At 30.9% G+C, this 23,635-nt stretch overlaps 1 protein-coding gene and 1 long non-coding RNA gene across 15 annotated transcripts in view; one reads left to right on the plus strand and one right to left on the minus strand.

Moving 5' to 3' along the window:
- Lar (tyrosine-protein phosphatase Lar) overlaps positions 1 to 23,635 on the plus strand; it is a 969,819-nt gene that overhangs the window by 417,875 nt on the left and 528,309 nt on the right. For 2 of the 12 annotated variants that reach the window (XM_067045669.1, XM_067045674.1), the window contains exon 4: positions 19,459 to 19,511. The exons of the other annotated variants lie outside the window; for them this stretch is intronic. The gene's annotated coding sequence lies outside the window, so the exon portion shown is untranslated. The remainder of the gene's footprint in view (positions 1 to 19,458; positions 19,512 to 23,635) is intronic. 12 annotated transcript variants of the gene reach the window in all.
- LOC136795367 (uncharacterized) overlaps positions 1 to 23,635 on the minus strand; it is a 188,476-nt gene that overhangs the window by 118,748 nt on the left and 46,093 nt on the right. For 2 of the 3 annotated variants that reach the window (XR_010842962.1, XR_010842961.1), the window contains exon 2: positions 9,733 to 9,872. This is a non-coding gene — a long non-coding RNA (uncharacterized lncRNA). The remainder of the gene's footprint in view (positions 1 to 9,732; positions 9,873 to 23,635) is intronic. The other variant, XR_010842963.1, reaches the window with a different exon arrangement.

Raw genomic sequence — 23,635 nt, forward strand, 5'->3', positions numbered from 1 at the left:
AGTAAGAGAAAAAATAGATGACATCAGACAAAGATGACATGGGTTTAAATAGAGTTCAATTATCTGAGTGTCTACGAGAGGTCATGGGACGAGGTTATTGCGGCTACTAGTAGTGATTTATCTGCCCAGCCAGGATTACCTTTCATAACACAACTTTACCAAAGCCTATCTCATTTATTAAGGGGGGAGGACCACCTACCTCTGTGCAGGCCTCCCAACTTTTACCAACAATATTGTCTAACCTCCAGACACTCAGCCTTATTAAACCTTTTCTCGGCTCTCCAGGCGGCCCAAGTTTCATCAATTTGTTATCTCTTTGTGTTCCACCAGAGTTTCAGGGGGCCTTTAGGTGTGTTTGTGTTCTCGCGAAGAAACAATAACCCACATCTTCCCTCCGCAGAGGTTGTTCTCCCGGGGATAAAATGATTACGGCACAATGCCGTGTGGAAGGGAAGTAATGGTAGAGAATAGGTTCTTAATTGGGAAATATTTTCTATAATCTAGATCGAACAATGAAAACTTTTCCTGTTAAACATCGAAGTGTATAAATATAATAAAACACACCCAACAAAACTTTGACTTGGACTACAAGGCCTACTACTTTTCGATCATCATAAAGAGCATTGTTATCCCAAGAATTTTTTTTTCATAATTAACCTAATGTTAAGATAAACTGTTAATAACATGGTTGGGGGCGGTTAGCAAAAAGCAAAAATAAATAAAAATTATTTATTCCTGCCGACGTTTCGACATGAGTTTCAGTTCTTCATCAGGGAACTTTCGGTAGAGATCTGGCTAAACTTTTTTTTTTATTAATTTATTTATTATTATTTACTGTATAAAAAATATATAGAACTAGTAAATTTGCTGTCGGTGACAATGTGACATGATACAAACATGAGGAGAATCTACCCATTGGTAGAACTCCAATACCATTTCTAGAGGAGACGATCCCGAGGCCATCTTCTTTTCAGACGCCTAAGAGGATTATTAGGTAATGAAGGAGAAGCCAGGTTAGAAACAAGTGGATTTGGGTGGTTGGGAAGTTTATTATGGAAGGAATGGTATCTGGTTTTGGCCAAATCGGCAACATATGGGACATTGTTGGCTAAACTTAATTCAGTATAAAATGTTAATCTTTATTCAAGTTCATAATAAATAGAGTCAATTCAATTTCAAAATGAAATGATGATGATAAAAAAATGATAATGACCGAAATAGAGATTAGATCAAATCCCTTAAGTAGATAATCAATTCAGGGAAGAAGTTGAAATAACAACTCTGGAATAATTTCCCTTAAGAAAGTAAGGAATTTGATCAAATCCCTTGAGTGTTTTAGAGAAGAGATGAAATAATATTCTAGCGAAATTAAATGTATTTAAGCAATAAACCATGCATCATTAAAAGTAATAAGACAATAGTTATTGAATCACACATTATTGATAAAAAATAATTAACAAAAGAAATTGGTACTTGAGCTGATATTAAAAAAAAAAGAAAAGAATATGTTTTATGAAATTTTAAACATTTTTAATGGATGAAATTAATTTATAATAATGTTATTTAATATTTATTTTACTAAATAAATACTTTTGATACTAAACAATATTATTTTATTTTAAATAGTTCAGGGATTTGATCAAATCACTAATTGTCTTTAGGGAAATCATTTAACGGAGTTGAATGAGAATTGATCATCTACCTTAGGGATTTGATCAACTCTGTTTTTTCATCAATCTCTGCGACATACATATGATTAATTCTCTGAAAAGATTCTTCAAATTGTTTTATTTTTATTTTTGACAGTTTCTTCCAATTATTTTTCTCTTTCCTACATCTTCAATTTAGGACTAACCAAAATAATTTTCTGAGCTGAGCAGAATTAATGTCGGACCCTTTAAAATGGAGCCTTGAAAATTAAATGTGGCAAAGAAATGAGAACTCGTTGGAATTAATGATATTTCCATGCAAATTCCCTCCAAAATACGGGCTAGGTTTATAGGAATATATTGATAAGGCACAGCTTTGTGAATCAGAATATAAACAATTTAGGACCAATAATTTTATTTTAAAAAAATATATATATTTAAGAAAATTTGACGCAAAGTTGTTTGATTCATGATAAAAAATAAATTAATATAAAAAAAAGAAAAAGAAAAAAATTTAAATGTTGAAATGAATATGAATATAAAAGAGCATATACGATGAAAAGCCAGATTAAATAGAAGCAGATGTATGAGAAATTCCGATAAAAACTCCCCGTATGTCCTAATTTCTTCACGAAAGTAGATTAATATTTTTCGGAGTTGTTAATTACCTAAATATGTGAAGTAAAAGTGAACAAAAAGTATTTCTTGTTGAGGTGAGGATAGTCAAATAAAAAAATAATCAATAAATATACAGACAGGTTTGTATCATTTCATCATTAGCAACAGCACCATAGAAAATTGCATAGCAAAATTCTATGGGTAATTAGAGGTAATTATAATCAATAGCCATATTATTTCATCCAATTCGCTTATAGAATGTGGACAATGCCAGTTTAATGAGGAAAATTCTCGGGGACACACCAGTTATCATTCAACGCATTTAAAGTTTAACTAGTTACTGACTACTGATATCTGTTCTGTAAGGCATTTAAAAACTAATCTTTCAATCAAACCGTTAGAATTCATTATACTAGCGGTAGTACAAGCCCGAAGTTTCATTGGTCACCTGGGCAAACGAATTTAAACTCAGAAACATTTATTCCACCCCAGACAACGCCCTATTATATCAACACTATTTACTGATTGAAAAATATATTTACGGATATGTTATACAAGTTAATTAAAATAGAGTTAATTTTTAAATTATTAATTATCAATCAAAATGATCGAAAAAACAACCCCTTTGGTTTAAACCCAGTTTATACAAAAATAAAATTATATAAAACATTTTTTTTGTTTTACATATATTCATAATTTTATGTTATATATATTCTTTTTTCTTTCAACATTTGGCCTTTTTAAGTTAGGAAATTTTCAAACTTTTTTTTTTACTTCTACTCCCCATTCACTTTTATTTTATTTCATGAGCAGTACTGCATAGAAGTATTAAAGAATTTAAAGTATGAAAGATTTTCAGTTCACTTATGAACATCCCGTAACTAATGTCAGAAAAAAATAGAAATAATTATTATTTGATTTTTTGGCCTGATCTTAAATTTTAATTTTGGGAAAGATGTTACTTTATTCTAAGTTTAATTTTATTTTTTATTATTGTTTTACTTGTATTTATCATTTTTCTCATTTAATTTATACATTTGTAAATATGGTGTTAATGAGCACTATGATCCCTCTTACAGTTGACTGTAATTATAAGATAAAGTGTAATATTATACAATAAAAAAAAAATATTAAAAATTTTTGTCTATTGATATGTAATTTAAAAAATTAGTTTTGTAAATAATAAATTACATTTTAATGACTAATAACTAATTTAAATTGTTATATAATTTAAGAACTTTGATTGTGCATTATAATATTAGATGAACAATGAACTTGATAATGGGCTTACTTTAAGTAAACACAATAAGTCATAAAAAGGATTATTTCTTTAAAAAATAACGTTAGGATTCTTTCCAGAAAAAAATAACGTAAATAAAAAAAAAATATTTTTAACTTATTATTTAATAACGACACAGGCATACGTCTAGTAGTATCTCGTTAACAACCCTCTAAAGGACTCGGTTCCTGACCGGGTCATATTTTGATCGGTTAATCAGAGCTGCAGATATTTCAAAGGGAAATATTATTTAAATTGTAGAATAATTTTGTTTTAAGACATACACTATATTCATCTACAGATTTTATTATGCATTTTTTGAAAACAAAAACTTATTTCAAACATTGAAAATTTATTTTGGTTAAAATTTAGTTATTTTATTTTTTTGCTACAACATAAGCGTCTTACATAATTTTTAAATTGCATAATTTTTCCACGTTTTCGTGATTTTAACATTTATCTTCTTTCTTTTGTCTGTCGTCCTTGTTTATATTTTTTATTAAATTGGATGATTAGTGAGAACAACGGTTAATCAGCGTCCGGTTAATTGAAGTTGTACTGTAATGATAATGTCCACTCAGCTGAAGTTGACCAAGAAGCAGACCTTGTTGTAAGACAGTTGGAGAGCTACCATAATCGGCCTCACATAGCCTCTGTCATTGTTATTTACGACCATTCCGTGACTCGTGGCATCTTCTACTTGTTACCTGCCCTTATCTCCTATCCTAATTGTACATTTACTGTTCTTGTTGACTGTATTTCATGTTTGGCTCCTCTTCGGCTGTTAATTGTACAGTTTCATTATCTCGAATAAAAAATTAAATAGCCAGATTAAATTCGGTAGCTCTCAGGGGTCAGTCTTAAGAACCTATATTATGTTGTTTTTTTGTTTTAGTTTTTCCCTTGATTTTTCTCACTATCTTATATTCCATGCGAAAGTTCTCTAAGGATAATATACTATGGGAATATGTAGATGACCCAAGTAGTGTATACTTTTGTCTTCAAGTAGGCCACTGCAGATGTATCCATTGTAGAACTCATTTTAACACGCACTAACCTTTTTTTTTTTCAGAATCTACTACTCCAATAAAACAACTAAATGTGCTATAAACAATTATTAAAACTTTTCTTTTTATGTAATGAATATACGTCGTAGGGAAATAATGAAAATGAAAATTTGATCAAATCATCTACTAAGATGTTAAAAGACTGTGGAGTGATTTCCCCAAAGAACTGATCAAACCCCTTGACTGTTTTAGTGAAAAGATGAAACAATATTATGAAGAAGATAGTCAGGGTTTCGGTTAAAAGAGAAACAGCTTTTTTCTTTTATTGTAAAAGAAAGCTATCGACTTGAACAGTCCTGATGAAGCTATGAATAGTGGTGCGAAACGTCAGAAAATAAATTGTTGTTTATTATAACTAATTTTGTTCCTCTTTTTACCGCAACTCCGACCATCTTCTTCATAATTTGAAATTATTCTGTCAATTATTTATATATATATATAATATGAAATAATATTGTTTAGATATTTAATAACAATTATCAATCAAATAAAAAATATTATTTATTTATTACATTCAATAAACACGTTTAAATTTCACTGAAACAATGCTTTTTATTTTTAAAAATATCAGCTTAAATACTTATTTCTTATGTTTCAATAAATATTGTTATTTTATATACTCAATATTTGATAACGTATGGTTTATTAAATAAACACTTTTAATACCTTGACAACATAATTTCATTTTTTAACTCAAATAGATAAGGAATTTAGTCAAATCACTTATTTTTTATAGAAAAGTAACCCAAGCGCTGTTATTTCTATATCTTTCGTGAATTTATCAATTGAGCCAAAACTCCATTGTTAACATCTCCATGCGACATATGTTTTGTATGATAGAGTACTTACAGCCCAAATACTTTATTTCCCATGAGTGTGACAGACTTTACTATTTAAATAAAAATTAATTAATAAATTTAATTTAATGAGAAAAAAAAAATTAAAGACTAGTATTACATGACAATGGCTTGCAAAGTGTCTAACGACTGGTATTTTTATCTGATTTACTTGAGGAGATCCCGTGGCTATCTTCTTTTCTACTGTAGGATTCACCATGTACAAAAAAAAAAAAACATTATATAGTATTGTAGCTATTAAGAAAGTGTCAGTAGTTTTACGAAATTAAATATTTTTTATATTTAATCAAGGTTGTATAAAATTTAATAAAGCATTAAATAAAAACATAAATCAGACAGTATATTGAATAGATTAACGACTTCAGTTATAACTTGAAATTATTATCATCGATTCAGGGCAAAATAAAATAATGATCCTTGGATATGGATTATGATTCCTTTGTTATGCTGCGTTATTCAATTTGTTTTTATTGTCAATATTTCTTTTTTATCTATTTTATTTTAAAAGTAAAAGGAGTTTGATAACTTTAACAACTTTGAAGAGGCCATTTTTTCCTTTTATTTTTGGCTCATCGTATTGTTCCTGGAGGATAAAAGATTCTATGATATAATTATGAATCGTATTGATTAATAATAGTTAAGTCGTAAAACTTTGTAACCGATCAAATTAAAAATTTTGCCTGATTTGATGTTTCTTAATTTAAAAGAAATTTACCTAAACTTCAAACAGGAGTCACTTATCATAAGTTAATATCAACATTATTCTGTTAAGAAAGCAAATTTTTATAAATAAGTTTCTTTCTCTAATTTATGTTGACACCCTCAAAAAACGGTGATGCTAATAGTTTCTAATATATTTAAATTAAATATTTAATATATTAGTAGCTAATAAATATTAAAATAGTATTTTGGAATCATTATTCTAATCCTATAAACAATTTAAAGTTTGAAAGGTAATGTTAAGTTTTTAGGACTGCTTGAGACACAACTCAAAAAAATTGGGCCATTAGTCTGGAAAAAAGATTTTTCATTCCATTTTTAGATTCTATACATTATGAAATGCATCTCAATTTTTTTGAAAATAGGGGCTATAATATTTTTTTTTTTAATCTTGATCGCTTATTATGTTTCAATATTGAAAATAATAAATTATACCATATGTACAGTCTTGTATTTTTCTAGTAATGCTAACAATGTGTCATCGGAAGTGCCTTAGAATTCTATCAAGAATATCTGTAAACGTTAGGATGAAATTAATTACATCGAAGCCTAGTTCGGTACATAGGTAAGATCTTAAAACTGGAATAAAAATTCTCTATGAAGGTACGTTCTTTAACTCATTATTTAGAATATATTCATATCTGTCTCGTAGGGCTTTTTTGAGGACTGATAGAAATGGAAAGTGCAGAATAGCCTGCATGAAGTAGTTTTTTTAAATGTATTGGTTCTAAAATTGTATTAAAGTATCATAATTTATAAATAATATTGTTATTGTTGAAGATCATATGTGTAATAAAAGCTGTTTTAATAGATTGTCCTTGGGGATGGCCGAATTGGCCGAAACATCGGACTTTAAATGGGATAAAAACGTTTTGAGACTAAACTGAATAAAATTTAATTTATTTAAACAATATTAACATTAATATTTAATGCTGTTCAGAAGTGTATTAAAACAAATAAACAAAATCTTGAGTATTAAAACAAACTCGGTATCGTTCTTCCACAGCGGCATAGAACGAACAGCACTGGATATGTGTTATTGTCATTCTCTTCAGATCTGACACTGCATGGTTTTGGTATGGAGTGATAATCAACAAATGTATGCAGTAATAATCAACAAATCTCTATGCAAGCGACAATTTCAATGACCTCTTTTTACCTAGACGGATTATCGAAACTTAAGAAACAATACATACTTTCATAGGATTTTTTTATTCTTAATTCATAATTTCAGTTAGGAAGCTTAGCTCTGAAACATGTAATATCTAATTATTGTAATATTTTGATTCCGATTTATTTTTCCCGAACCAATTTATCATCATACTTCAGGCGATTAATAATGGTCCTGCTTTTGCACCCCCTTCATGTTGTTCAAAATAACCTGACATGGGTAACAGGACCCCTATACTGAAAGGTAGTTGATGGTAATTATTCGCTGTCAAAGGTAAAAGAGAAGAGCGGTTTATCACATCGCCGGGAGATAGGATCGGCCCTAGGAAGATCTACACCTCAGCCCTTGAGCGTGGTGCCTATGTATCATCCCTGACAACCTCAGGTCAAAGGGTCAGTAAGGGATTTAGTCTGCCCCGGGAATTTTCATATCTTCTATTCACTTTGCCTGTTTGGGGAACTGACCTGGGGATTTTCCATCTACTTTCTCTATTTTACAATTGTCCATAGCAAAGGAAATTTAATATTGGCACGTAATATCTTGCGGTTCTGGTTGATATAAATACTTCCTCGCTAGTTTGATTCCGTATTGTTCTGTTTGTTTATAATTGAAATGCATTTTTAAAAATTTATGGGTTAGTTTCAGCTAGAAATATTAATAATTCAGTCTTTATCAAGTTGTAGCTGAATACACTCTCAACAGGTTCTCGTGATAGTAAAAAAATAGTACTAAACAATTTTATTTCGATGTTGAGCATTTTTGATGAGTTGATACTTATGAGTCAAGTTACCAGTAGTTACATAAAAAAATTTTTTTTTTTTGAAGATTTGATAGATTTATTTATTGGTAGATATTACAATCTGCCACACAGTTGTGGGCAATAGGTAATAGTGATGAATGATCCCATACATACTAAAATAAAAAATAAAATAAATTAAAAAAAAAACTCTTAAAATATATACAAACAAAAGAATCACCTAAAAATTAATATTAAAATATGGAAGAAGATAGTTTAAGATTGTAGGAAGATAGTCCGGGTTACTGTCAAGAAAGGTATAAAAATAGTAAAATAAAGCTATTTATTGTTAACCAACGTTTCGCCCCATTTTGCAGGGCTGTCAGATTGAAATAAAGACGACAAATAATTGGTTAACAATAAATAGTTCTCTTTCCATATTTTGATGCCTTTATTGCACGCCACTCGGACTATCTTCCTCCTAATTTTAAAATCCTTTTAGTGCTATTATTTAATTTAGATGTTTTTCTTATTTATTTTTTTCACTATTCTTGAAATGAATTCGTTTGAATATAGTTTTTGTTGAACATAGTTTTGCATAGTGTTTTTCTAGAGAACTCAAATATTAAAACCAGTTGAATGTGTACGTAGTAGAATTTTTTGTTCCCAATATATTATTTTTAAATATTAGACCTCATTTGTAGTGGACCACTGAATCATGATTCAGTTAATCCAATTTACGATAATAGCATTTCTTTTTCCAGCTCAATATTCTTTTTGTCGCCTTAGCGTATTGGTGCATCCACCCAGGGCTGCCACTGACATGTTCCTGGCTGGATGGAGAATTTTACTTTCCCTCTTGCACAAACTTGATGAAAGCCGTTGTAGATAAGGGAGTCGAGGCGTCATCTTGGCAACCTTTGTTCGATTCTGGCCTGGGCGGGTTGGCTATTATTTAGTTTAGGTCCCATGTAAGACTTGACCCTTCGGTTGTTTAGCGTCAGGATATCAACCACGTATATCCAAAATGACCAAGTAGAGTTAAAAAAAAAAATGTCGACGTATTTCAAATATGATATCCTCTGCCTGGAGAGCTTCTGCCGTTAGGGACGTTGCTCATAGTTTTTAGTGGATCTACCTCATCTCTGTAAGAAAGCACCTACCCTAAGAACTTCCTAAGTAGTCATTTAATGTATAGTTATGCAAGCAAATTAAAAAAAAAGTTTTAATCCTTTCTTAATATTATAAATCATATTATAAGCATGATAAACTGAGAGGTTCACGGCTCTCGTCTGAGCAACTTCGTTAAATTGTTGCTTTGGGAGTTCCGGGAGTTTAGGATAAAGAACACCTTCTGTTGATTTTCCTTTGCTGGGTGAATTTCTCAGTTAAATTATTTTCAATTCATTCTGTCACCGAAATGGGAAGTTTTAAGGCTCAATCTGCCGGAACCCCAAGTTCTAAAGTCCGCTAAACGAGAAGTTGTATAAAAAGGAAAAGTTTTTCTTTCATTTAGCGACAAGGATTCGAACCTGTGGACGGTGCAATGACTGTTTACACGAGTCTGATTTTCCCAGCGAAACCTGTAATTAATTGGGGAATAATATGGTTTGTAGAGAATGCCCTAGACGCTACCTGTAAAAAAATTCAATAAGAGACGAGAGAAGGGTCAGTCCTAACCTCCATCAATATCCATTTAGGTTAGTCCCCGAGATCGTTTATCAGCTGCCTCCCTTTATTAGCCCTTTGTCTTCCAGCCCTCCGCTCTTCCTTCCCTGCAACAGTACAACACTATTATGACATTATAATATCTTTATAAGTGGCTTCACCATCTAGTTACATTAGTATTTATAAGAGAGGGATTCCTTTCTTTTATTTCAAATAGCTGTAGTTTTATGCTAATTTAAAATGCATTATGCATTATGCTTCATGCATTTTAAAATGACGATGGATTGAGGCTTGATACGGCAATATCTTGGCTATTCATGAAGAGTGTAAATACAAAGTGATTTAGAATAATTATAAGCCTAAAATTGAATAAAAAAAAAAATCAATCCATGTATTACTTTTTTTCTAAATGAAGTCTGTTGTATTATTATTTATTTTACCGTACAGTCTAAACATGAAAGTTGCAAATCAAAAACATACGAAATAGTATAAAACTAAAAGTTAATATTAAATAAGGTTATTTTGCAATATCTTTCTTAAAATTTGTTTTATCAGAAGGTTCATCTAAGAAAAAGATAAGTTTCAACAAATTATACTTGACTATAATTTTGACCAACTACAAAGAATCTGTATTATTATTGGAGGTAAATAGTTAATATCTTTGAATTGAAGAGGTATTCTATTATTTATTTCGAGCTTCTTTTATTTTTAATAAAAATATATTTTTTCCACGTAACTACGTTTTCTTCATGTGTTAAAATTAAATTCGTGTTTGTCTAGAACTATATTTATCAAATTGTTTACTATCCTTATATATTTAAACTTTGTTACATTTAAGAAACAATTTTTTAAAATTATTAATTTATTTATTATTATGATTATTGTTTTGTTTGTTTATGAATGTCTTATTCAAAACCGAAACTAATTCAATCGTCAACATTAGTTTTAAATCATAATTTAATTATTAATTTATGATGTTATACCTTTCTGGTGTAATTTTGTGGGTGGGTTGTTTGGGTTTTATCATATTATGGGTATTTTCATTCCACATGAAATGAGCGGTATTTCATTTTTATTGGAAGACTTACTTCTTGGGGTATTAGAATAGCCGCACCCTGTCCTGGAAGAGTAAGAACTTGTTTGGTTGCAATGTCTGTTAGCTCGTTTCCAGCGATCTGCAAGTGACCTGGCACCCAGACAATGTAAACAGATCTCAATTTTTTTAGCATGTTGATGTAGTGTGAATTTTTCGGAGTTCATGAGTCGGATGTTTCGGATAGAAATTGTTTAGGTTTTTAATGAACTTTAAGCCAGTTATAATTACTATTTTAGGGCCGCCCCTAAGTGGTTAAGACAAAGGCTTACCAATTTTTGAGGTCTATTGGCGGTGCCGGTTCGAATCCGGCCTGGGGTGTTGACTTTTTCATTGAGTGACGGTCGCACAAAATGAAAAACTTTGACCCCCAACCATGGATAGGACTCTGTATTTCGTTTTTTTTTTTTTCTTCCAGTTTTGCTTACCAAACATTTACCCCAAAAATGGTTTTGTATGTTTACTATATTTTTAAATATAATGCAAGTTTTTTATGTTTTTATAATAAGGTTTTATATCTTTGACTTTTATTTTTCTCAAAATAACACTCAATACATCATCCTCTTCTAATGATTTTGATATTCATTGGTGTACTTTTTTTCTTATTTCTTCTCGATTTCTCTCAGAAACATACGAAGCCCAGCCATCTTTGTCGATCCGCTTTGACAGAGGTATGAGAAACTGGTATCCTTCATACCTTATGGTGTTTGGCTCTTTGTGATATCCTGTTACCGCTGCCTGAGAGATAAAGCGCTGAACTCGAGACCCTTTTTATCACGGTGTAAGTTGAGGAGGTGTCGCTTAGTTAGCCCGGGCCCTAGGAGCAGGAGGCAGCTATGCTAGCTGATCCTCCTCGCGACAGATATCGATGGCATTACCATTTAAATAGGTATCCGGCAGCCGTCTCTTCTTCGAATTGGAGTGTGGTGGTGGGAATAATCCGTCTCTCTGATGTTCTTCCGGGGTTTAGGCGGAGTTATTTTGAGGCAATCTTCCAAGTGGAACTTCCAAACCACGAGATACGAAATACATAGATTTGCCCGATATACAAGATTTTTTTACTTTTATTTTTTCAAAGAATCTTTACTAATTATTTTTTAATTGGAAATCAATACCTATTGCTCAATCATTATGAGGATAATTATAATTTAAAAAATGTATATTATGTGTTTTTGTTCTACTTTAAAAATGATAGATTTTGAAACTAACCTAAACTATTCAAGTTTTCGATGCGTTCAATTCTATTTGGTATAGATCAAACTTGAACGAATAAATAAAGAGATTAAATAAATACAATTTAATTTATCCACATTTTTGTAGAGAACGAAATTTGAGTTCACATATGTGTGTTATCAACCATTAATGTGAGCTTAAAAAAAAAAATCGTTGTATAAAATAAAAAGATTTTTTAATAAATAGTATTAATACTCGGAAAAAAACAACAGCAAAAAATACTTACGAGCCTATTTTAATATTTTTTCTTGATAAATATTACATCTTACTTTTTTGCCTGATGTTTTTTATTTTCTCTAACTTCATGATTCTTACCATCGCCCTGTAAACCGTAATTGTTTGGATTCTTTCATCCTTTGAATTCAACGAGTGAGATAGATTTGTGAGTAAGGTACTTGAACATCTTATTTGTTACTATTTATTCTGCTGAATTAGCTGTTTATGGACCTTGGGTTCGAGGAAACTTTGAGAACACCCAGCCTCTAAATAAGTGTGCACTTCTTAATTGTAGGAAAAACCTGGCGGTTGAACGTGATTCTGAACAGATCACCTCCTTGCACAAACTTTAATATAGAAAGATCACTTACAAAGTACAGAACTCCTTCAAAGGCCTCTAAAAACATTATGCCTCTACAGATTTATTGGAGGTCTAAAAACTTGCAAACAAAGAAGGTTTTTAATTAATTAATAAAAAGGTAAATCCCTTTAATAATTGTTTTATTTATAGCATAATAGGAAGCATTAAGCCTTATTCAAATGATTTTAGATTGTAACCCAATATTAGAATCGGATCGTAGAGATAATTGTGTTAATTATGATTCCCCTCACTTTTAAGAATTAATTTTTACGTTTTTGTTTTTCAATGTGAATTTTGCGGTAAAGTCAGCTGCCCAGGGGGCATTCGTTCATTAAATCACCGAAATTAGCCTTTATTGTGGCTAGAGGGAAAAAGGAGGGGAAAAAAGACGAAGCATAATGGGATTTTCTTGTCAGCTAAAAGGCCTAATGAAGAATTATAAGGGGTCAGCGACGGCCGCCCCGTTCTGCAAAAGTGACATCCAACATAAAGAAAATTACTCTGGTTAGGATTGAAAACTTCATTTGGCTAAAGAGTTCATCAACTACGGAATAATATATTTATATTTTATCTATTTAATGTGACAGTTTATTTTAAGTCTATCTAAATTTAAAATTTCATTTCTTTTTAAAATAGAAATTTAAAGAAAGTCATATATCATATGAATTTTGCTAAATAATTAGGGTCCCAGAATAACTTTAGGCATACTACTTTGTCATATCAAGACGTATGAATGAGCCTTTCAGGTTAACCCTAATTTCAACATTTCAGTTATTTTAATTATAACTTTCGATGTGAAAGTCTTACCGTTGTCAGTTGAGAAGGTGTAACAGAAATATAAAAATATTTCTGATATAATTAGCATTCTCCTCATGACCATTTATTTAATGCTATTTTTCTATTGAAAATACAAAGATTTCTTTTATAGAGTTAGTCATCCTGTCTGCAATAAGTCCCAACTATTCAATTGTATTTAGGATAAATATAATGAAGGTTATTGTCCATAGAATTATTGAAAGTAATTTATTAATAACTGAATCATGCTATTTATTGTGGTTCAATTTAAGTTAGTGTTAAAATTTTTGGTAAAATAAAAAAAATAAAAAAATGAGAAAAGTATTATTTTCTTCCTTCTGGTAGAATTTCAATTTTCAGATAATGCGAAATTAGCCGGAGGGTAGTAATTTTTCTAATAAATTTTGAAAAATAAAAAACAAAAAGATTAGTTGGTTGGAAAATTGAAGTTCTACATAAGGAAGAAAATAATTTCGTTTTTTTTTGTTTTTTTTAATTACCGTTTTTATCTGAACCCTTATATCTGATATATGATTACTTTTACTTCTCCTTAATAGTTTAATAATTGATTTATGACACGCAACGGACGAAGGATTGCTCCAATGTGAAAATTAAAATTAAATTATTTTTTATAGATGTTCAAGAAAACCTATCACGACAAATAAAGAGAAACTAAAGAAAACTCATCTTTTTTTTTTAATATTTTTTTTTTAATATGACCCCTGGTTATTTCTAATATACAGGTGGGTTATCTACGGGTGACCAACCTCTTCTAACCATGGCGAGGGTCAAGTTTTTCATCTTTTGGGACCAGTTCTCAGATCACCAAGACCTCAACCACCTGAGGCTACGGACGGCCCAATTTATTTCCCATCTGACCGATCCAGTAAAAATACCGAATTTCATTTAAGAAAAAGGAAATATGATAAAGTAATACTTCGTCACAAATAAAATTATCCATTAAGATCTAAAGGTTATTAAAGTTTTGCCAATTTGTATTTCTCCACAAATCTTTCAAATCATTATAGATTATCATATTCACTTGCACTTTTGGCTTGAACAGCTGTGAGTTTCAATGAACATAGAAGAAAAAAAATTAAATCAGAAAGATTTATCTTTAAAATATATGTAAAATCTATGGAAATAAAGCTATACCAATTTATGTAATAATTTGGGGGAGCAGTATGGCTCAGTGGTAAGACACTATGCTACAAACTTGGGGTGGAATCTGGCTGTGACAGATAATAATTTGTTCTGTTACTGAAGCCGTGAGTCAACCCAGATACAACTGAGAAACTGGGTGCAGCATATGTAGAGAAGTATTCAAAAAAGACATGGTCCAATGCCATGAATGCAAAGATTGGGTACACGAAGATTGTGTTCATCATGATGATCATCAGATCAGTATAAAACTTGTGATGTTTGTAAGATCAAACAATGTTTGGGTCACTATTAACAAGTAGGTACATAAATGTATGTCCAGGGTTACCCAGAGCCTTTTGTTTTGTAAAAAATTAAAGGTCAAAGTAATTTTAATATTTGTTTGTTAAAAAGTGATTATGATTAATAATTTTAATTAGTATGACTGAAGAAGTTGCTTAATATATTTTCAGAGTAAATACGTCGAGAATCGTTTTTGATTGTATTTTTTATTTGTATGTAGTTTATTTCTCCGTGACTACCAAACCATCCTCTACTCAAATTTTAGATCGTATAACAAAATAATACACTACAACATGATATGTTAATGTTAATATGATTGTCTAATTTCCTTTGAAATGTCTTCGTTGGATTATACATAACCATGAGTAAGCCTCAAGATGATCCGATAATACAACCGTACCTTGAAGCGTTCACATTAATTAGACATGTTTGGTTATGTTAATCCGCTCAAAGCCCTATTACTTTTAATCCTTTAGGTAACTTATGCCCCAGAATATATATATTTATTAAACTAAGTATTAATGATTTTTCTTTATTACTATTAAAAATTATATAAAAAAATAAAATAAATTAAATACCAACCGACTCATTTGAAACTGCAAGTATCCATTACAAACAGGCAATTCCTTCTGTGTCGTTCACATTCAATTATCTCACAACAGTTAGCTCGACCCCTGAGGCGAGTCGCGGAAGTTTCCGTGGCTAGTTCGCAGTAAGTTTAACAACCGCTGTCTGCAAACAGCAATGAGGTGATCATTTGAATAATAGCAACCTGATGATAATAAGTGCCGGGTTAGCTTCTCTTCAAGAACTTCGTACAAAAGCTTCGTTAGGAAATTTCAACACATCCAGTTACCAAACTGTATTATTAAATAGTTTTTTGGAAATAAAAACTGGAAGTTGATTTTAAAAACGCTATTTAATATTGAGTTTAAGAGAAAAAAACTTGTTAATGTTTACAAGATATGTAACTGAACAATAATTTTTTTCCTTCTGCTTGATTTGGACCTCCTGTGAAACAAATGTTTAAGTAGAACAATCATAATCCAAAAGATTATTCATCCCAGAAGTGGGAATGTCTAAATTTCATCTCTATACATTTCTTCTCGCGTTTTCAGTTTTATGAGCATTTCCGCAGCCCCTCTAAATTTAATTAGAACTTAAAAATTTGAATGTGCATTGAGTTTGTATCAGAGAAGTACCCGCAAAAGGTTTTTTTTTTTTTTTTGCGCTACCCGGTCCTCCCATTTTAAACATGAAGAGAACAATTAAATCACTTTTATCCTCAATGCTCCTTATTTTGTTACTAATAAAACTATCCATAAAGACCTAAATGTTCCTTATTTAACCGATCTAGCCCGAACCCGATATTATTCCTTCCATAATAAACTCCCTAACCACCCAAACCCACTAGTTTCTAACCTTTCTTCCTCTTCCATTCCTGGCAATCCTCCGAGGCGCCTGAAAAGAAGATGGCCTCGTGACCTTATATTGTAAACTGTTTTTAGAGTTCTACTACTGGGTAGTTTCTCTACATCCTGTATCATATCATTATGTCCTTATGATCAAATTTACTTGTTATATTTTTTTATACAGTTGTAAATATCAATAAATAAATAAAAAAATCACTTTTGATGTGTTACCGAAAAACAAGTATTGAATAAGAGTGGTTTCTTTGTGGCTCTCCTACTCACGTGTTTCTTTTTTAAGATGCAATCTTAACTGATTATAACTTCGTCCTTTGTTCATCATAAATCCACTTCCTGGTTTCTTATAATCCACTTACCGATTGTTACGCCCAGGGCTGAAGATTTTTTTTAATTTCACAGTATGATCCTCATGAGGGTCCTTTAGATGTCTCGATGCTTAATATCATCTATCAGGTCTAATAAATATCGAATACCATATTACGAAGTAACTTTTTTAAGAAGACGCTAAGTGATTCTTTGAGCTTCGTGGATCCCTGCCTTAGTTAACTTATAGTACTTTGTACGTAGGTTGTATAAATATCTACATTAATTAATATATATTTATATGTTAACCTTACAAATGAACAAGCTCTTACAAGATTATATTAGAATTAAAACATTTTGGAACAAAACATGAACCAAGTTATCACGATTCTTCTTTTTTACTACAACAATTTTTAAAGCAGCAACAGCAATCTTCACTCTTTTATCGTACACATACCAATGGTATTAATTTTGCATTTATGGAACCAGGTATTGTTTGTGTCATAATAATACACAACATAAGAAGCTGTTACATTCTTGGCTCTCTCTATTCCAAATTCCTGAAAATCTCTCTCCATCGACACTACACTTATTGACATTCGATCAACATTGACAAAACAGCATGAAACCCACCCTCTTCACTTTTTTTTTTTTTTTTTTTTTAAACCCCATGGTTGCACAGGGAAGAAAGTCATGATGAAAATGATGGGTAGAAGGTACCCTCTTTTCCTGCATTCTGGTAATGCATTTTAAGTGGGGCTGAGGAAATTTGATATTTAGGAAGGGATAGTCTGTATTTTGTGTCAATCTGTTGGTGATGGGGCTCACCAGGTATGTTGACACCCACTCCACTCTACGATTGTCTTGCTTGTCTCATCATTAAAACTGACTCTTATACGGAGTATATTGGTCGATATACGTCATGCCACAATCTCAAAATAAGAGATAATAACACCAAAAATAGGAGAAGGGAATCCATCCCGCCAATTCAGATTTTATAACAGTCCTATATCAACTCTATGAGACATTTATCTAAAACGGAAAGAGGAGACTTAAGTTAGGGTATTAAAAATAGATAATTAGAGCAACATTGAAAAAGTTTCCCTAATTGGAAAACGGCGTGTCCTAGTTTCATATTACATAAAAATATACCCTCATGTTAGAGATGAGAATTACTGTAGTTTTCAAAGATGATGATTTTAAACAGTCAAACATAGTTGTCTTAGGATTCTCCTGGACAAGTACTCTGTATATAGTAATTGAACTTAATATGTCATAGAGTTTGTACCTCCTCCTTCATATAAATAAAGCCTATGTCACACTACTCTACACTCGAATTTGTTACTCTCATTTTAAGAAACCGAAAAAGGACTTATGTTATTTTAAAAATTTTGTTCTATTCCCCGGTATTGTTTATTCAGTAGTCCGAAAATGTTTTGTTGTATTTTAGTCTTGAGAAGGACATTGTGACCAAAGAGACTAAGTATTTATTATTAATCCGTAAGGCTTGTGCTGCGGCCCGCTTTCGCTTTGCTCAGGTTAAACCAGCTTTTGCTTGTCTCTCGGTAGTGGGCATTAAGTATTCATGGAAGCTAAGTGTTTCAGCTGTTGTATTGGCCCAACCTCGTTCTATATTAGCTACCTCCTCCAACTAATACATAGTAATATTTATTTTTAATTTTCATTTTTCAAAATATTTTTTATATTGTCTCACATGTTGAGAAAACTGCAAATGTATTAATAAAGATGAAAATAAATTGCCAGAGATAAATTCATATTAATGATGAAATATATTTATATTAGAAATGGTATTAGATACGGGGGTAAGGGTTTATCCACAATTTAGTTATACATTGAAACATGCATAGACATAACAAAAAATTAACAAAGCATGCGTCATCATCGCAAAACGACAGTGCTACCAACATAAACAAAAATATAACTAAATTTACGATAGATATTGACGTACCCTCGTAGAAGTTGGATAACCTAACCGCAGATGGGAGTATTTATTGTTTTTTGATTTTGACGATGTTCTGTGAGAGATTGATATAAGTAAGAGTTACATTAAATATCCAAATTTTATAATGTCTCACTAATTTAAAAAAATTTAATAAGTGAAATTCCGACTGCTTAAAAAATAAACTAATCTGTCATTAAGCAAAATTACACCTAAAAGAGCATAACAGCAATGCCTACCACTTAATTCTTAATTATTCACCTTCATCAATGAAATAAAAATTAATGATAATCATAATATGCCACCATAAATTAAAATGCAGCAGATTGAGAAGAATTTTTCGTTGTATGAATTATTCAAAAAAAGAAAATAAGGGTGTATTGGGGAGGTGTATTATTAACCTCTCCCATCTTCTGACACATGATTTATATACCTTTTTAACGTCACAGTTTTCGTTTCATTTGACGTAGTGTCAGTTATTTCTTTATTCATTTTCGTTGCTAAATACAATAAATATTCACAACTTTGTTTTCAAATGTCATTCCGTTAGCATTATACTAGGGATTTAACTTATAGGGACACTACCTCCATTTTCACAATTTATCATCTAATGCATTTTATCTTCAGCATCTCATATCTTACATTTTAATTCTTAATGCTTGTAGTTACACATCATCTTTGTTATTTCTTCTATTACCTTTTTCTCTGACCATCTTCATGTTTCAGGAGGCGGATTGTAATTTTTTTAATATTTGTCTTTCCTAATACTTCATATATACGTTTTATTTCAATGATTACTACTACCAAATTACTATTCTTTTTTCGTATCATGGTTAATTTTTGTTTGTTTTTGTTTTAGGTAAGGACAAAGGAGAGCCAGCTGTGAAAATCAGAAGTTTAACATAAAAAAAGGTTATATATGTTTTCAATAAAGTTTTCATCCTAAAACATCTTTCATTTAATTATTTATACAATAATATAATTATGGGACCAAAGATAATATTGAATAATACATTATTATAGAAAATTTTAAAGCATAGTTTTACAAAGCTGTTACGTAACCCATATTCAATTGTTTAAAGAAAAAATCTTTCTATTAAAAAAATTTTGGGATTCTTGGGGCTTCTCGACAGCATTGAAACTTCTGGAAATTAAACAATGTATTAAAATTTAATTTACAATTATATTTATTCTACAAAAATACAATTACATTTTAGATGCCTGTCAAGTTTCAAGCAAGCTCTTGATAAAGGCTAGAACTTCTGACCGTAACATTGGCACTTATAAATAAGTTTTTAAACTGATATAAAGTAGTCATTCTCTAACCCCACCCCCAACCATCTTCTCATATAATTATATTTGTATTTATTTTATTATCTTATTTAATTACTATAATTTTTGAATTGTAACTCATTACAAAGATTATGATATACTGAACATTTCCTTCACCTGTAGTATGCTACTCCGATTTTTCGTATCCAAGATATTTGTAATCCATTCCTAACCCTATATTTTCCACTTTGTGCCTTTTTATCTTGGTGTAGAATTAAAATACAATTTCGAATTATGACTATTGTTTTAAAAATAGTATGAAGTTCTGAAAATTCCCCTCACATATAGTTTAAGATTTTTAGTTTTCGATATATTTTAGTTTTTATGCAAAACTAATCGAGCGTTGTCTCCCGCTACTACCGGTTCATCTCGAGCGTTCCCACGCGTCACGCAATCAATTTACTCCCGTACAAATTTTTTTTCTTGAATTTTAGGGTGTTAGTAGACGTTCTATAAATCGAGGAAAAGTAATTTCACTTCAAAAATTGGAATATACATCGAGGAATAATATTCGTTAGCTCATATTAACTTTGTCAGTAAACATAAAATGAACCAAATCAAAAGTATAAAATCCCATCTTTGTAACGAGGTACATTGGTGTGGTTATTAAAATATTCATTAAGTTATATGCAACAGTTCGCACATAGCGTATTACAAGCTGTGTAGACGAACAAAGACTGCAGTTGGTGGTGCCGAGGAAGGCGCAAGTTGCGGTGTTCCCCGAGCTATAAATATGCCGTTATTGCCACACTTGTAATTCACATTCAGTTAATTAAATGATACCCACAGCCCTGTTGATTTATACGCTCTGATTCAGGCCGCACACAATGGCTTCATTTTGATCATTATTATTACTAAAGGGCTGGCAGGCTACTAGGCCTTTCGTGTAGATATGTGGTCAGTTTCCCCCAGTTAAGTGTAATTGAAGTAAAGAGAATTAAGAGGTATTATATTAATTAAAAAAAAGTTCCCATTATTAACAAATAGCTTCCTACATATACAAATAGCTTACAAAATATATTTTTACCTCCCAAGCTGAGGAATATTGGTTTAAATTTATAAGTACCCTATACAATATAACAAAATACAATTTTGAATACAGAATAACTCTCCTATTGGTCAGATAAATTTACTTTAATATTTTATACCTTCAATTTAATAATGTACCTCTAACCAGAGTTGGGTAGATGTTCATACAGGTAAGAATAGAATAGTGTTGAAGAAAAAATTAAGGTAAATGTATAATGTTTCAGTTTTCAAATGAATCAATTTTTTACTTTTAAAACCAGAAGGATGTCTATTAAATTTAATATAAACAATTCTATCATTTTATATTTCTTTCGTTATGTATTATTACATATTTAAAAGAAGGTATAATAAGAAAAATATATTGTTTGAGACCACTTGTGATTTTGGTTGTTTTTATAAGAAGGTTTTTTTTTATTATGGTTGGGGCCCGAAGCATTTACTTCAATTATGATAACAAAAAACAGGAATGTTTTTACCAGGCACAACATATTGTATTTAAAAAAAAATAATTATAAAAAAATAAACCAAAGGAACAGGATGTTATTACACATCTTCTTAAACATATTAGTAGATTGTTATCGATGTTGTATATATATATTTTTAAAAACTTGATGCAGTATTAGTATATAAAAACAAAATTATTATTATTGTTTATATGTTTGAAGAACTATACTTCTGGGAAATTTCAGTTATTGAAGTCACTTGTTAGAAAAAAAATATTGTGATTATTTTCCTAATAATTTTTTGTCGCGGTATGTTTTTTTTTGGTGGTATTACCTAGATTGTAACAATATATTGGTACATTTATTTTATTTTAGATGTGTCTCATTTTTTAAATAATCTTTTGGTTATAATATTAAATGGTTTGGTAAAATATGTTAGTAAATGTATTTTAGATCAAATGTACCTCGACATACTCTTGTGTTGTCATAAAAATTGATTTTTACGAAAAAAAATTTAAAAAACCATTTGGGTTATTGAAAAGAATAGTAATGACTTCCTAAACCAACTAAATATGCATGTAAGTTCTAGTTGAACTTTATGAATTATGTGTATTATTGTTGGGTGTGGATGTACAAATAAATATTATCATTCTTATTAAATTTTTTTTCTATTGATGATGTTGAGGTACAAAATTGTACGAGTAGTATTGAAAAGTAGAGATTTAAGCAAAATAAATTTATAATATATAAAGTCGTAGAAGATAGTGGAGAAGAACGAAAAACGAATAAATAAACTATATTTAGAAATAGATATTTTCATATTTCTATATTTCTTACCAATAGACAGTAGTCACATTTTGCATTCACTTTCGTATATTCGAATGAGTTGGTAAGTGAAAGTTGTGGGCTTAATTAGTTGTCTAGTTATTAATTGAACGCATCCTTATAAAAAGATATGTATGTTCACACACATACATACACACACTCTCGAATATATATGCATTTAACTTTTTTGAGATATGCAAAACTGTAGCATTGGGATTGGAAGTAATAGCCCGAGAGAGACAGATACCGTAAGCCTGCGGTAATTACCGTAGGAGTGGTTGGAGGGTGGGGGTAAATCCCGCGGGAGAGGATCAGGACAGAAGTTCGTATGAGGCATTTAGCCTCCTCCCCGCGGACTCGCAATTTATTATATATTTAGGCCAATTAGCCTGAGTAATACCAGTTGGATCCTAGCTTGCCTCCTTCTTAGTCCTCCGCTTTACATTCACCGCTGGACCAAACTGTCCCAACTCCTAACTCCAGAGTTAAAATTTATAACCGATATATGTTTTGACTTGATTCGCCAATTTATGTGTTACGAACTATTTCTGTTGTAGATTGTACTATACCCTTATCCTAAGTCATTATGGGCTGAAAATAGAAAGCTGGTCCAATGGGGCATTTGTAGGAAATTTAATTGTGCCCCTAATGGAAAAAGAAAATAGAAATAATTCAAATTTCTCTCTTTTTTTTTTTCTTTTTTTGCATTACCCCTATTTCTGATTTTTTTTTTTTTGGTTAGATATATATACCAATATATATTTCGATTTCTACACTGTCTCCTTTTTATGTAGCTGCCTACATTTTAAGAAGTTTTTGATTTTGTAATTATATTTTAGTGGGCGTGGGGGTCTTGAGGAGTGGATTTGTTTGTTGCTGTAGAGTTGAAAAACTTTATGTGCCATCGTTGGATGAACTCAGGCACGGTGCGTAGTTCGAAGAACTTGTGCAGTCGATCATCATCTTCTTCTTTAGCGATGTTGGCCGCACGATCTTCCGCAACAGTCTCCTGGAAGCGTTGTAGATGACGTTGTGTTCCTTAGGTGGGTGAGAGGGGAACACCATACAGCAGTGATGGTCTCAATATACTTTTGTAAATTTGAAGTTTGAGGCGTAGTGAAAGTACAGGTGAAGTTAAAAGGTGTTGTAGCCGGTATGATCTGAGACGGACTCGTTTTGTTTTCGTGTAGCAATGGCCCGACAGCTACATGTGGCCATCCAATTTGAGGACCAGATATACTTTTGAGTTTGAAGGCCTTTGTAAGACGTTTGCCACCTGGAGCGGCGAAGTAGTCTGGTTCCTTTCTTTTTTTGTTATGCGAACACCACGGAATCAGTTTTTACAGGGTTTGCTTGAATGTTGAGGTGGTGTAGTTTTTCAACTATCCCCTGGCATGTTTTTTCCGC

This window comes from Halyomorpha halys, unplaced genomic scaffold (assembly GCF_000696795.3).
Source record: "Halyomorpha halys isolate HHAL.00 unplaced genomic scaffold, Hhal_1.1 Scaffold438.1, whole genome shotgun sequence".
NCBI classification, from domain to species: domain Eukaryota; kingdom Metazoa; phylum Arthropoda; class Insecta; order Hemiptera; family Pentatomidae; genus Halyomorpha; species Halyomorpha halys.